Here is a 14406-nt window from a genome sequence, read left to right on the forward strand (position 1 = left end):
GCGTTTGCTCACCCAACCTCACCAAACCTCTCAGCCCCAAGAGTGTCCACCCTTATGTCTCAGTCATCTGTGGGTATAGATATGGTCAATCCAGGTGGCATCGCAGCCCCTGAACGAATTTTGTAAGAATTTCTCTCTCTTTCACTGTCTTTGTTTCACGGGTTTTTAAAAGTAATTGATTTTTATAATGGGGTTTAGCTGCTTTGCACTGCTGTGTTTATGCCGCTTTACACCTACTTGACTCACTTACAGAGAGATATCACTACATAGGTTTTAAGATTCTTACTAGTCAGATATATTCTTGGGCGGTGAATAGGGGTTGTTGAGTCCAGTTCACTGAGCAAGGAGTAGGTCTTGTCTATTACATATTGGGTTTATGGAACGGTATCTGAGCTAATTTGAAACCCTTGTTTTATGCATCACCCCACCTCACCTTTCCCGTTAAGCAGCCATAGTGTGTTTTCTAAACGTGCGACTCTGTTCTGTTTTGTAATTCAGTTCAAGGGTAGCGGTTTTTACATTCTCTCTGTAAGTGATATCTTATGATAAGTGTCTTTCTGTGTGACTTATTTCACTTAGAATCGTCGTACCTAAATCCATTCATCATGCTGCTCCTAGCCTTATGACGTTGATTTCATGGCTGAGTGATATTCCATTGTACATAAGGACCACAACTTCTTTATCCATTCTTCTCTTTCCTGGGATGTTTAAGGTGTAACGAAGTGGAGGTTCTTGTCAACAGAGCAGCCCTAAACTTTGGGGTGCCTGTGTCTTGCTGATTTTTAGTTTTCCCAATTTATACGCCCATGAGTGGAAGTGCCCTATGCTCTCTAAGCTGAGTTTTTTAGATGTTTCAGGACACACCGTACACTTCTCCAGAGTGGCTGTTGGCCATTTACAGCCCGCCCATCAGCGTAGCAAGGCTCCCATTTCTCCATGGCCTGTCCTGCATTTCTGGTTTTGACACTTTATTCAGCATGGCCCTTTTGACCGATGGGAAGCGAGACTTCTTTGTAGCGCTGATTTGCCTTTCCAGGTTGCTTGGTTGGCCAAAAAGGGCGTATGCGTTTTTTCCTGAATATATTCAGGAAAAAACGCATACGCCCTTTTTGGCCAAGGGCATCATTGTCGAGGTTTTGCCGCTTTTCCTGTGCTTTAAAGGCGATTCGAATCTACCTCCTGAAATCGGTTTCCTGCAATTCTGCCTTGCTTTCAAATCCTCTTCGTAGCCTTCCCTCCATATATTTGTGGACGAGAGTTATCATTTCTAACTCTGCAGGTTTGTGAATTGCAGTGCCCCTGAGCTCCATTTTTCAACTCGCTTTCTTGGGAGCTGGCCGCAAAAGCGCAGGATTGCTTCAGGCCCTATTCTGGCTCCGGGCGGCAGGCTGAGCCTGTGGTTAATTCTGCTTCCTGATGGGAAAATAGAGTGACCTGTGCCTGTCCCAACACCTAGAGCTAGTCTCTCATTGGTTCCCCCTCTTCCCGTTCATCCTCAGGACAAATTGCAACGTGTTCGGAACAGGAGGTTAAAGGTGCTGATTCTCCAAGGAGGGAGATTGCTAGTAAAGCGGCTGGAATGGCGAACCGGAGCACAAGGAGATGAGAAATGAGGTGCGTTTTAGAAACCTTTCCCGGTCACACGGTGTACCATCTTCTGGGTTTCTCGTGCATGTTTTCGACGTAGGAAGATGCCCTTGAACCTGGAGATTTGGGACCCATGGGATGGGTACCACGCCGTATTACTTTAAAGGGTCTGCGTTTGCTCACCCAACCTCACCAAACCTCTCAGCCCCAAGAGTGTCCACCCTTATGTCTCAGTCATCTGTGGGTATAGATATGGTCAATCCAGGTGGCATCGCAGCCCCTGAACGAATTTTGTAAGAATTTCTCTCTCTTTCACTGTCTTTGTTTCACGGGTTTTTAAAAGTAATTGATTTTTATAATGGGGTTTAGCTGCTTTGCACTGCTGTGTTTATGCCGCTTTACACCTACTTGACTCACTTACAGAGAGATATCACTACATAGGTTTTAAGATTCTTACTAGTCAGATATATTCTTGGGCGGTGAATAGGGGTTGTTGAGTCCAGTTCACTGAGCAAGGAGTAGGTCTTGTCTATTACATATTGGGTTTATGGAACGGTATCTGAGCTAATTTGAAACCCTTGTTTTATGCATCACCCCACCTCACCTTTCCCGTTAAGCAGCCATAGTGTGTTTTCTAAACGTGCGACTCTGTTCTGTTTTGTAATTCAGTTCAAGGGTAGCGTTTTTTACATTCTCTCTGTAAGTGATATCTTATGATAAGTGTCTTTCTGTGTGACTTATTTCACTTAGAATCGTCGTACCTAAATCCACTCATCATGCTGCTCCTAGCCTTAAGACGTTGATTTCATGGCTGAGTGATATTCCATTGTACATAAGGACCACAACTTCTTTATCCATTCTTCTCTTTCCTGGGATGTTTAAGGTGTAACGAAGTGGAGGTTCTTGTCAACAGAGCAGCCCTAAACTTTGGGGTGCCTGTGTCTTGCTGATTTTTAGTTTTCCCAATTTATACGCCCATGAGTGGAAGTGCCCTATGCTCTCTAAGCTGAGTTTTTTAGATGTTTCAGGACACACCGTACACTTCTCCAGAGTGGCTGTTGGCAATTTACAGCCCGCCCATCAGCGTAGCAAGGCTCCCATTTCTCCATGGCCTGTCCTGCATTTCTGGTTTTGACACTTTATTCAGCATGGCCCTTTTGACCGATGGGAAGCGAGACTTCTTTGTAGCGCTGATTTGCCTTTCCAGGTTGCTTGGTTGGCCAAAAAGGGCGTATGCGTTTTTTCCTGAATATATTCAGGAAAAAACGCATACGCCCTTTTTGGCCAAGGGCATCATTGTCGAGGTTTTGCCGCTTTTCCTGTGCTTTAAAGGCGATTCGAATCTACCTCCTGGAATCGGTTTCCTGCAATTCTGCCTTGCTTTCAAATCCTCTTCGTTGCCTTCCCTCCATATATTTGTGGACGAGAGTTATCATTTCTAACTCTGCAGGTTTGTGAATTGCAGTGCCCCTGAGCTCCATTTTTCAACTCGCTTTCTTGGGAGCTGGCCGCAAAAGCGCAGGATTGCTTCAGGCCCTATTCTGGCTCCCGGCGGCAGGCTGAGCCTGTGGTTAATTCTTCTTCCTGATGGGAAAATAGAGTGACCTGTGCCTGTCCCAACACCTAGAGCTAGTCTCTCATTGGTTCCCCCTCTTCCCGTTCATCCTCAGGACAAATTGCAACGTGTTCGGAACAGGAGGTTAAAGGTGCTGATTCTCCAAGGAGGGAGATTGCTAGTAAAGCGGCTGGAATGGCGAACCGGAGCACAAGGAGATGAGAAATGAGGTGCGTTTTAGAAACCTTTCCCGGTCACACGGTGTACCATCTTCTGGGTTTCTCGTGCATGTTTTCGACGTAGGAAGATGCCCTTGAACCTGGAGATTTGGGACCCATGGGATGGGTACCACGCCGTATTACTTTACAGGGTCTGCGTTAGCTCACCCAACCTCACCAAACCTCTCAGGCCCAAGAGTGTCCACCCTTATGTCTCAATCAGCTGTGGGTCTAGATATGGTCAATCCAGGTGGCATCGCAGCCCCTGAACGAATTTTGTAAGAATTTCTCTCTCTTTCACTGTCTTTGTTTCACGGGTTTTTAAAAGTAATTGATTTTTATAATGGGGTTTAGCTGCTTTGCACTGCTGTGTTTATGCCGCTTTACACCTACTTGACTCACTTACAGAGAGATATCACTACATAGGTTTTATGATTCTTACTAGTCAGATATATTCTTGGGCGGTGAATAGGGGTTGTTGAGTCCAGTTCACTGAGCAAGGAGTAGGTCTTGTCTATTACATATTGGGTTTATGGAACGGTATCTGAGCTAATTTGAAACCCTTGTTTTATGCATCACCCCACCTCACCTTTCCCGTTAAGCAGCCATAGTGTGTTTTCTAAACGTGCGACTCTGTTCTGTTTTGTAATTCAGTTCAAGGGTAGCGGTTTTTACATTCCCTCTGTAAGTGATATCTTATGATAAGTGTCTTTTTCTGTGTGACTTATTTCACTTAGAATCGTCGTACCTAAATCCACTCATCATGCTGCTCCTAGCCTTATGACGTTGATTTCATGGCTGAGTGATATTCCATTGTACATAAGGACCACAACTTCTTTATCCATTCTTCTCTTTCCTGGGATGTTTAAGGTGTAACGAAGTGGAGGTTCTTGTCAACAGAGCAGCCCTAAACTTTGGGGTGCCTGTGTCTTGCTGATTTTTAGTTTTCCCAATTTATACGCCCATGAGTGGAAGTGCCCTATGCTCTCTAAGCTGAGTTTTTTAGATGTTTCAGGACACACCGTACACTTCTCCAGAGTGGCTGTTGGCCATTTACAGCCCGCCCATCAGCGTAGCAAGGCTCCCATTTCTCCATGGCCTGTCCTGCATTTCTGGTTTTGACACTTTATTCAGCATGGCCCTTTTGACCGATGGGAAGCGAGACTTCTTTGTAGCGCTGATTTGCCTTTCCAGGTTGCTTGGTTGGCCAAAAAGGGCGTATGCGTTTTTTCCTGAATATATTCAGGAAAAAACGCATACGCCCTTTTTGGCCAAGGGCATCATTGTCGAGGTTTTGCCGCTTTTCCTGTGCTTTAAAGGCGATTCGAATCTACCTCCTGAAATCGGTTTCCTGCAATTCTGCCTTGCTTTCAAATCCTCTTCGTTGCCTTCCCTCCATATATTTGTGGACGAGAGTTATCATTTCTAACTCTGCAGGTTTGTGAATTGCAGTGCCCCTGAGCTCCATTTTTCAACTCGCTTTCTTGGGAGCTGGCCGCAAAAGCGCAGGATTGCTTCAGGCCCTATTCTGGCTCCGGGCGGCAGGCTGAGCCTGTGGTTAATTCTTCTTCCTGATGGGAAAATAGTGACCTGTGCCTGTCCCAACACCTAGAGCTAGTCTCTCATTGGTTCACCCTCTTCCCGTTCATCCTCAGGACAAATTGCAACGTGTACGGAACAGGAGGTTAAAGGTGCTGATTCTCCAAGGAGGGAGATTGCTAGTAAAGCGGCTGGAATGGCGAACCGGAGCACAAGGAGATGAGAAATGAGGTGCGTTTTAGAAACCTTTCCCGGTCACACGGTGTACCATCTTCTGGGTTGCTCGTGCATGTTTTCGACGTAGGAAGATGCCCTTGAACCTGGAGATTTGGGACCCATGGGATGGGTACCACGCCGTATTACTTTAAAGGGTCTGCGTTTGCTCACCCAACCTCACCAAACCTCTCAGCCCCAAGAGTGTCCACCCTTATGTCTCAGTCATCTGTGGGTATAGATATGGTCAATCCAGGTGGCATCGCAGCCCCTGAACGAATTTTGTAAGAATTTCTCTCTCTTTCACTGTCTTTGTTTCACGGGTTTTTAAAAGTAATTGATTTTTATAATGGGGTTTAGCTGCTTTGCACTGCTGTGTTTATGCCGCTTTACACCTACTTGACTCACTTACAGAGAGATATCACTACATAGGTTTTAAGATTCTTACTAGTCAGATATATTCTTGGGCGGTGAATAGGGGTTGTTGAGTCCAGTTCACTGAGCAAGGAGTAGGTCTTGTCTATTACATATTGGGTTTATGGAACGGTATCTGAGCTAATTTGAAACCCTTGTTTTATGCATCACCCCACCTCACCTTTCCCGTTAAGCAGCCATAGTGTGTTTTCTAAACGTGCGACTCTGTTCTGTTTTGTAATTCAGTTCAAGGGTAGCGGTTTTTACATTCCCTCTGTAAGTGATATCTTATGATAAGTGTCTTTTTCTGTGTGACTTATTTCACTTAGAATCGTCGTACCTAAATCCACTCATCATGCTGCTCCTAGCCTTATGACGTTGATTTCATGGCTGAGTGATATTCCATTGTACATAAGGACCACAACTTCTTTATCCATTCTTCTCTTTCCTGGGATGTTTAAGGTGTAACGAAGTGGAGGTTCTTGTCAACAGAGCAGCCCTAAACTTTGGGGTGCCTGTGTCTTGCTGATTTTTAGTTTTCCCAATTTATACGCCCATGAGTGGAAGTGCCCTATGCTCTCTAAGCTGAGTTTTTTAGATGTTTCAGGACACACCGTACACTTCTCCAGAGTGGCTGTTGGCAATTTACAGCCCGCCCATCAGCGTAGCAAGGCTCCCATTTCTCCATGGCCTGTCCTGCATTTCTGGTTTTGACACTTTATTCAGCATGGCCCTTTTGACCGATGGGAAGCGAGACTTCTTTGTAGCGCTGATTTGCCTTTCCAGGTTGCTTGGTTGGCCAAAAAGGGCGTATGCGTTTTTTCCTGAATATATTCAGGAAAAAACGCATACGCCCTTTTTGGCCAAGGGCATCATTGTCGAGGTTTTGCCGCTTTTCCTGTGCTTTAAAGGCGATTCGAATCTACCTCCTGAAATCGGTTTCCTGCAATTCTGCCTTGCTTTCAAATCCTCTTCGTAGCCTTCCCTCCATATATTTGTGGACGAGAGTTATCATTTCTAACTCTGCAGGTTTGTGAATTGCAGTGCCCCTGAGCTCCATTTTTCAACTCGCTTTCTTGGGAGCTGGCCGCAAAAGCGCAGGATTGCTTCAGGCCCTATTCTGGCTCCGGGCGGCAGGCTGAGCCTGTGGTTAATTCTGCTTCCTGATGGGAAAATAGAGTGACCTGTGCCTGTCCCAACACCTAGAACTAGTCTCTCATTGGTTCCCCCTCTTCCCGTTCATCCTCAGGACAAATTGCAACGTGTTCGGAACAGGAGGTTAAAGGTGCTGATTCTCCAAGGAGGGAGATTGCTAGTAAAGCGGCTGGAATGGCGAACCGGAGCACAAGGAGATGAGAAATGAGGTGCGTTTTAGAAACCTTTCCCGGTCACACGGTGTACCATCTTCTGGGTTTCTCGTGCATGTTTTCGACGTAGGAAGATGCCCTTGACCCTGGAGATTTGGGACCCATGGGATGGGTACCACGCCGTATTACTTTACAGGGTCTGCATTAGCTCACCCAACCTCACCAAACCTCTCAGCCCCAAGAGTGTCCACCCTTATGTCTCAATCAGCTGTGGGTCTAGATATGGTCAATCCAGGTGGCATCGCAGCCCCTGAACGAATTTTGTAAGAATTTCTCTCTCTTTCACTGTCTTTGTTTCACGGGTTTTTAAAAGTAATTGATTTTTATAATAGGGTTTAGCTGCTTTGCACTGCTGTGTTTATGCCGCTTTTCACCCACTTGACTCACTTACAGAGAGATATCAATACATAGGTTTTAAGATTCTTACTAGTCAGATATATTCTTGGGCGGTGAATAGGGGGCGTTGAGTCCAGTTCACTGAGCAAGGAGTAGGTCTTGTCTATTACATATTGGGTTTATGGAACGGTATCTGAGCTAATTTGAAACCCTTGTTTTATGCATCACCCCACCTCACCTTTCCCGTTAAGCAGCCATAGTGTGTTTTCTAAACGTGCGACTCTGTTCTGTTTTGTAATTCAGTTCAAGGGTAGCGGTTTTTACATTCTCTCTGTAAGTGATATCTTATGATAAGTGTCTTTCTGTGTGACTTATTTCACTTAGAATCGTCGTACGTAAATCCATTCATCATGCTGCTCCTAGCCTTATGACGTTGATTTCATGGCTGAGTGATATTCCATTGTACATAAGGACCACAACTTCTTTATCCATTCTTCTCTTTCCTGGGATGTTTAAGGTGTAACGAAGTGGAGGTTCTTGTCAACAGAGCAGCCCTAAACTTTGGGGTGCCTGTGTCTTGCTGATTTTTAGTTTTCCCAATTTATACGCCCATGAGTGGAAGTGCCCTATGCTCTCTAAGCTGAGTTTTTTAGATGTTTCAGGACACACCGTACACTTCTCCAGAGTGGCTGTTGGCCATTTACAGCCCGCCCATCAGCGTAGCAAGGCTCCCATTTCTCCATGGCCTGTCCTGCATTTCTGGTTTTGACACTTTATTCAGCATGGCCCTTTTGACCGATGGGAAGCGAGACTTCTTTGTAGCGCTGATTTGCCTTTCCAGGTTGCTTGGTTGGCCAAAAAGGGCGTATGCGTTTTTTCCTGAATATATTCAGGAAAAAACGCATACGCCCTTTTTGGCCAAGGGCATCATTGTCGAGGTTTTGCCGCTTTTCCTGTGCTTTAAAGGCGATTCGAATCTACCTCCTGGAATCGGTTTCCTGCAATTCTGCCTTGCTTTCAAATCCTCTTCGTTGCCTTCCCTCCATATATTTGTGGACGAGAGTTATCATTTCTAACTCTGCAGGTTTGTGAATTGCAGTGCCCCTGAGCTCCATTTTTCAACTCGCTTTCTTGGGAGCTGGCCGCAAAAGCGCAGGATTGCTTCAGGCCCTATTCTGGCTCCCGGCGGCAGGCTGAGCCTGTGGTTAATTCTTCTTCCTGATGGGAAAATAGAGTGACCTGTGCCTGTCCCAACACCTAGAGCTAGTCTCTCATTGGTTCCCCCTCTTCCCGTTCATCCTCAGGACAAATTGCAACGTGTTCGGAACAGGAGGTTAAAGGTGCTGATTCTCCAAGGAGGGAGATTGCTAGTAAAGCGGCTGGAATGGCGAACCGGAGCACAAGGAGATGAGAAATGAGGTGCGTTTTAGAAACCTTTCCCGGTCACACGGTGTACCATCTTCTGGGTTTCTCGTGCATGTTTTCGACGTAGGAAGATGCCCTTGAACCTGGAGATTTGGGACCCATGGGATGGGTACCACGCCGTATTACTTTAAAGGGTCTGCGTTTGCTCACCCAACCTCACCAAACCTCTCAGCCCCAAGAGTGTCCACCCTTATGTCTCAGTCATCTGTGGGTATAGATATGGTCAATCCAGGTGGCATCGCAGCCCCTGAACGAATTTTGTAAGAATTTCTCTCTCTTTCACTGTCTTTGTTTCACGGGTTTTTAAAAGTAATTGATTTTTATAATGGGGTTTAGCTGCTTTGCACTGCTGTGTTTATGCCGCTTTACACCTACTTGACTCACTTACAGAGAGATATCACTACATAGGTTTTAAGATTCTTACTAGTCAGATATATTCTTGGGCGGTGAATAGGGGTTGTTGAGTCCAGTTCACTGAGCAAGGAGTAGGTCTTGTCTATTACATATTGGGTTTATGGAACGGTATCTGAGCTAATTTGAAACCCTTGTTTTATGCATCACCCCACCTCACCTTTCCCGTTAAGCAGCCATAGTGTGTTTTCTAAACGTGCGACTCTGTTCTGTTTTGTAATTCAGTTCAAGGGTAGCGTTTTTTACATTCTCTCTGTAAGTGATATCTTATGATAAGAGTCTTTCTGTGTGACTTATTTCACTTAGAATCGTCGTACCTAAATCCACTCATCATGCTGCTCCTAGCCTTAAGACGTTGATTTCATGGCTGAGTGATATTCCATTGTACATAAGGACCACAACTTCTTTATCCATTCTTCTCTTTCCTGGGATGTTTAAGGTGTAACGAAGTGGAGGTTCTTGTCAACAGAGCAGCCCTAAACTTTGGGGTGCCTGTGTCTTGCTGATTTTTAGTTTTCCCAATTTATACGCCCATGAGTGGAAGTGCCCTATGCTCTCTAAGCTGAGTTTTTTAGATGTTTCAGGACACACCGTACACTTCTCCAGAGTGGCTGTTGGCAATTTACAGCCCGCCCATCAGCGTAGCAAGGCTCCCATTTCTCCATGGCCTGTCCTGCATTTCTGGTTTTGACACTTTATTCAGCATGGCCCTTTTGACCGATGGGAAGCGAGACTTCTTTGTAGCGCTGATTTGCCTTTCCAGGTTGCTTGGTTGGCCAAAAAGGGCGTATGCGTTTTTTCCTGAATATATTCAGGAAAAAACGCATACGCCCTTTTTGGCCAAGGGCATCATTGTCGAGGTTTTGCCGCTTTTCCTGTGCTTTAAAGGCGATTCGAATCTACCTCCTGGAATCGGTTTCCTGCAATTCTGCCTTGCTTTCAAATCCTCTTCGTTGCCTTCCCTCCATATATTTGTGGACGAGAGTTATCATTTCTAACTCTGCAGGTTTGTGAATTGCAGTGCCCCTGAGCTCCATTTTTCAACTCGCTTTCTTGGGAGCTGGCCGCAAAAGCGCAGGATTGCTTCAGGCCCTATTCTGGCTCCCGGCGGCAGGCTGAGCCTGTGGTTAATTCTTCTTCCTGATGGGAAAATAGAGTGACCTGTGCCTGTCCCAACACCTAGAGCTAGTCTCTCATTGGTTCCCCCTCTTCCCGTTCATCCTCAGGACAAATTGCAACGTGTTCGGAACAGGAGGTTAAAGGTGCTGATTCTCCAAGGAGGGAGATTGCTAGTAAAGCGGCTGGAATGGCGAACCGGAGCACAAGGAGATGAGAAATGAGGTGCGTTTTAGAAACCTTTCCCGGTCACACGGTGTACCATCTTCTGGGTTTCTCGTGCATGTTTTCGACGTAGGAAGATGCCCTTGAACCTGGAGATTTGGGACCCATGGGATGGGTACCACGCCGTATTACTTTACAGGGTCTGCGTTAGCTCACCCAACCTCACCAAACCTCTCAGGCCCAAGAGTGTCCACCCTTATGTCTCAATCAGCTGTGGGTCTAGATATGGTCAATCCAGGTGGCATCGCAGCCCCTGAACGAATTTTGTAAGAATTTCTCTCTCTTTCACTGTCTTTGTTTCACGGGTTTTTAAAAGTAATTGATTTTTATAATGGGGTTTAGCTGCTTTGCACTGCTGTGTTTATGCCGCTTTACACCTACTTGACTCACTTACAGAGAGATATCACTACATAGGTTTTATGATTCTTACTAGTCAGATATATTCTTGGGCGGTGAATAGGGGTTGTTGAGTCCAGTTCACTGAGCAAGGAGTAGGTCTTGTCTATTACATATTGGGTTTATGGAACGGTATCTGAGCTAATTTGAAACCCTTGTTTTATGCATCACCCCACCTCACCTTTCCCGTTAAGCAGCCATAGTGTGTTTTCTAAACGTGCGACTCTGTTCTGTTTTGTAATTCAGTTCAAGGGTAGCGGTTTTTACATTCCCTCTGTAAGTGATATCTTATGATAAGTGTCTTTTTCTGTGTGACTTATTTCACTTAGAATCGTCGTACCTAAATCCACTCATCATGCTGCTCCTAGCCTTATGACGTTGATTTCATGGCTGAGTGATATTCCATTGTACATAAGGACCACAACTTCTTTATCCATTCTTCTCTTTCCTGGGATGTTTAAGGTGTAACGAAGTGGAGGTTCTTGTCAACAGAGCAGCCCTAAACTTTGGGGTGCCTGTGTCTTGCTGATTTTTAGTTTTCCCAATTTATACGCCCATGAGTGGAAGTGCCCTATGCTCTCTAAGCTGAGTTTTTTAGATGTTTCAGGACACACCGTACACTTCTCCAGAGTGGCTGTTGGCCATTTACAGCCCGCCCATCAGCGTAGCAAGGCTCCCATTTCTCCATGGCCTGTCCTGCATTTCTGGTTTTGACACTTTATTCAGCATGGCCCTTTTGACCGATGGGAAGCGAGACTTCTTTGTAGCGCTGATTTGCCTTTCCAGGTTGCTTGGTTGGCCAAAAAGGGCGTATGCGTTTTTTCCTGAATATATTCAGGAAAAAACGCATACGCCCTTTTTGGCCAAGGGCATCATTGTCGAGGTTTTGCCGCTTTTCCTGTGCTTTAAAGGCGATTCGAATCTACCTCCTGAAATCGGTTTCCTGCAATTCTGCCTTGCTTTCAAATCCTCTTCGTTGCCTTCCCTCCATATATTTGTGGACGAGAGTTATCATTTCTAACTCTGCAGGTTTGTGAATTGCAGTGCCCCTGAGCTCCATTTTTCAACTCGCTTTCTTGGGAGCTGGCCGCAAAAGCGCAGGATTGCTTCAGGCCCTATTCTGGCTCCGGGCGGCAGGCTGAGCCTGTGGTTAATTCTTCTTCCTGATGGGAAAATAGTGACCTGTGCCTGTCCCAACACCTAGAGCTAGTCTCTCATTGGTTCACCCTCTTCCCGTTCATCCTCAGGACAAATTGCAACGTGTACGGAACAGGAGGTTAAAGGTGCTGATTCTCCAAGGAGGGAGATTGCTAGTAAAGCGGCTGGAATGGCGAACCGGAGCACAAGGAGATGAGAAATGAGGTGCGTTTTAGAAACCTTTCCCGGTCACACGGTGTACCATCTTCTGGGTTGCTCGTGCATGTTTTCGACGTAGGAAGATGCCCTTGAACCTGGAGATTTGGGACCCATGGGATGGGTACCACGCCGTATTACTTTAAAGGGTCTGCGTTTGCTCACCCAACCTCACCAAACCTCTCAGCCCCAAGAGTGTCCACCCTTATGTCTCAGTCATCTGTGGGTATAGATATGGTCAATCCAGGTGGCATCGCAGCCCCTGAACGAATTTTGTAAGAATTTCTCTCTCTTTCACTGTCTTTGTTTCACGGGTTTTTAAAAGTAATTGATTTTTATAATGGGGTTTAGCTGCTTTGCACTGCTGTGTTTATGCCGCTTTACACCTACTTGACTCACTTACAGAGAGATATCACTACATAGGTTTTAAGATTCTTACTAGTCAGATATATTCTTGGGCGGTGAATAGGGGTTGTTGAGTCCAGTTCACTGAGCAAGGAGTAGGTCTTGTCTATTACATATTGGGTTTATGGAACGGTATCTGAGCTAATTTGAAACCCTTGTTTTATGCATCACCCCACCTCACCTTTCCCGTTAAGCAGCCATAGTGTGTTTTCTAAACGTGCGACTCTGTTCTGTTTTGTAATTCAGTTCAAGGGTAGCGGTTTTTACATTCCCTCTGTAAGTGATATCTTATGATAAGTGTCTTTTTCTGTGTGACTTATTTCACTTAGAATCGTCGTACCTAAATCCACTCATCATGCTGCTCCTAGCCTTATGACGTTGATTTCATGGCTGAGTGATATTCCATTGTACATAAGGACCACAACTTCTTTATCCATTCTTCTCTTTCCTGGGATGTTTAAGGTGTAACGAAGTGGAGGTTCTTGTCAACAGAGCAGCCCTAAACTTTGGGGTGCCTGTGTCTTGCTGATTTTTAGTTTTCCCAATTTATACGCCCATGAGTGGAAGTGCCCTATGCTCTCTAAGCTGAGTTTTTTAGATGTTTCAGGACACACCGTACACTTCTCCAGAGTGGCTGTTGGCAATTTACAGCCCGCCCATCAGCGTAGCAAGGCTCCCATTTCTCCATGGCCTGTCCTGCATTTCTGGTTTTGACACTTTATTCAGCATGGCCCTTTTGACCGATGGGAAGCGAGACTTCTTTGTAGCGCTGATTTGCCTTTCCAGGTTGCTTGGTTGGCCAAAAAGGGCGTATGCGTTTTTTCCTGAATATATTCAGGAAAAAACGCATACGCCCTTTTTGGCCAAGGGCATCATTGTCGAGGTTTTGCCGCTTTTCCTGTGCTTTAAAGGCGATTCGAATCTACCTCCTGAAATCGGTTTCCTGCAATTCTGCCTTGCTTTCAAATCCTCTTCGTAGCCTTCCCTCCATATATTTGTGGACGAGAGTTATCATTTCTAACTCTGCAGGTTTGTGAATTGCAGTGCCCCTGAGCTCCATTTTTCAACTCGCTTTCTTGGGAGCTGGCCGCAAAAGCGCAGGATTGCTTCAGGCCCTATTCTGGCTCCGGGCGGCAGGCTGAGCCTGTGGTTAATTCTGCTTCCTGATGGGAAAATAGAGTGACCTGTGCCTGTCCCAACACCTAGAACTAGTCTCTCATTGGTTCCCCCTCTTCCCGTTCATCCTCAGGACAAATTGCAACGTGTTCGGAACAGGAGGTTAAAGGTGCTGATTCTCCAAGGAGGGAGATTGCTAGTAAAGCGGCTGGAATGGCGAACCGGAGCACAAGGAGATGAGAAATGAGGTGCGTTTTAGAAACCTTTCCCGGTCACACGGTGTACCATCTTCTGGGTTTCTCGTGCATGTTTTCGACGTAGGAAGATGCCCTTGACCCTGGAGATTTGGGACCCATGGGATGGGTACCACGCCGTATTACTTTACAGGGTCTGCGTTAGCTCACCCAACCTCACCAAACCTCTCAGCCCCAAGAGTGTCCACCCTTATGTCTCAATCAGCTGTGGGTCTAGATATGGTCAATCCAGGTGGCATCGCAGCCCCTGAACGAATTTTGTAAGAATTTCTCTCTCTTTCACTGTCTTTGTTTCACGGGTTTTTAAAAGTAATTGATTTTTATAATAGGGTTTAGCTGCTTTGCACTGCTGTGTTTATGCCGCTTTTCACCCACTTGACTCACTTACAGAGAGATATCAATACATAGGTTTTAAGATTCTTACTAGTCAGATATATTCTTGGGCGGTGAATAGGGGGCGTTGAGTCCAGTTCACT

Source organism: Balaenoptera borealis, assembly GCF_965194805.1.
Source record: "Balaenoptera borealis genome assembly, chromosome: 10".
Lineage (NCBI taxonomy): Eukaryota > Metazoa > Chordata > Mammalia > Artiodactyla > Balaenopteridae > Balaenoptera > Balaenoptera borealis.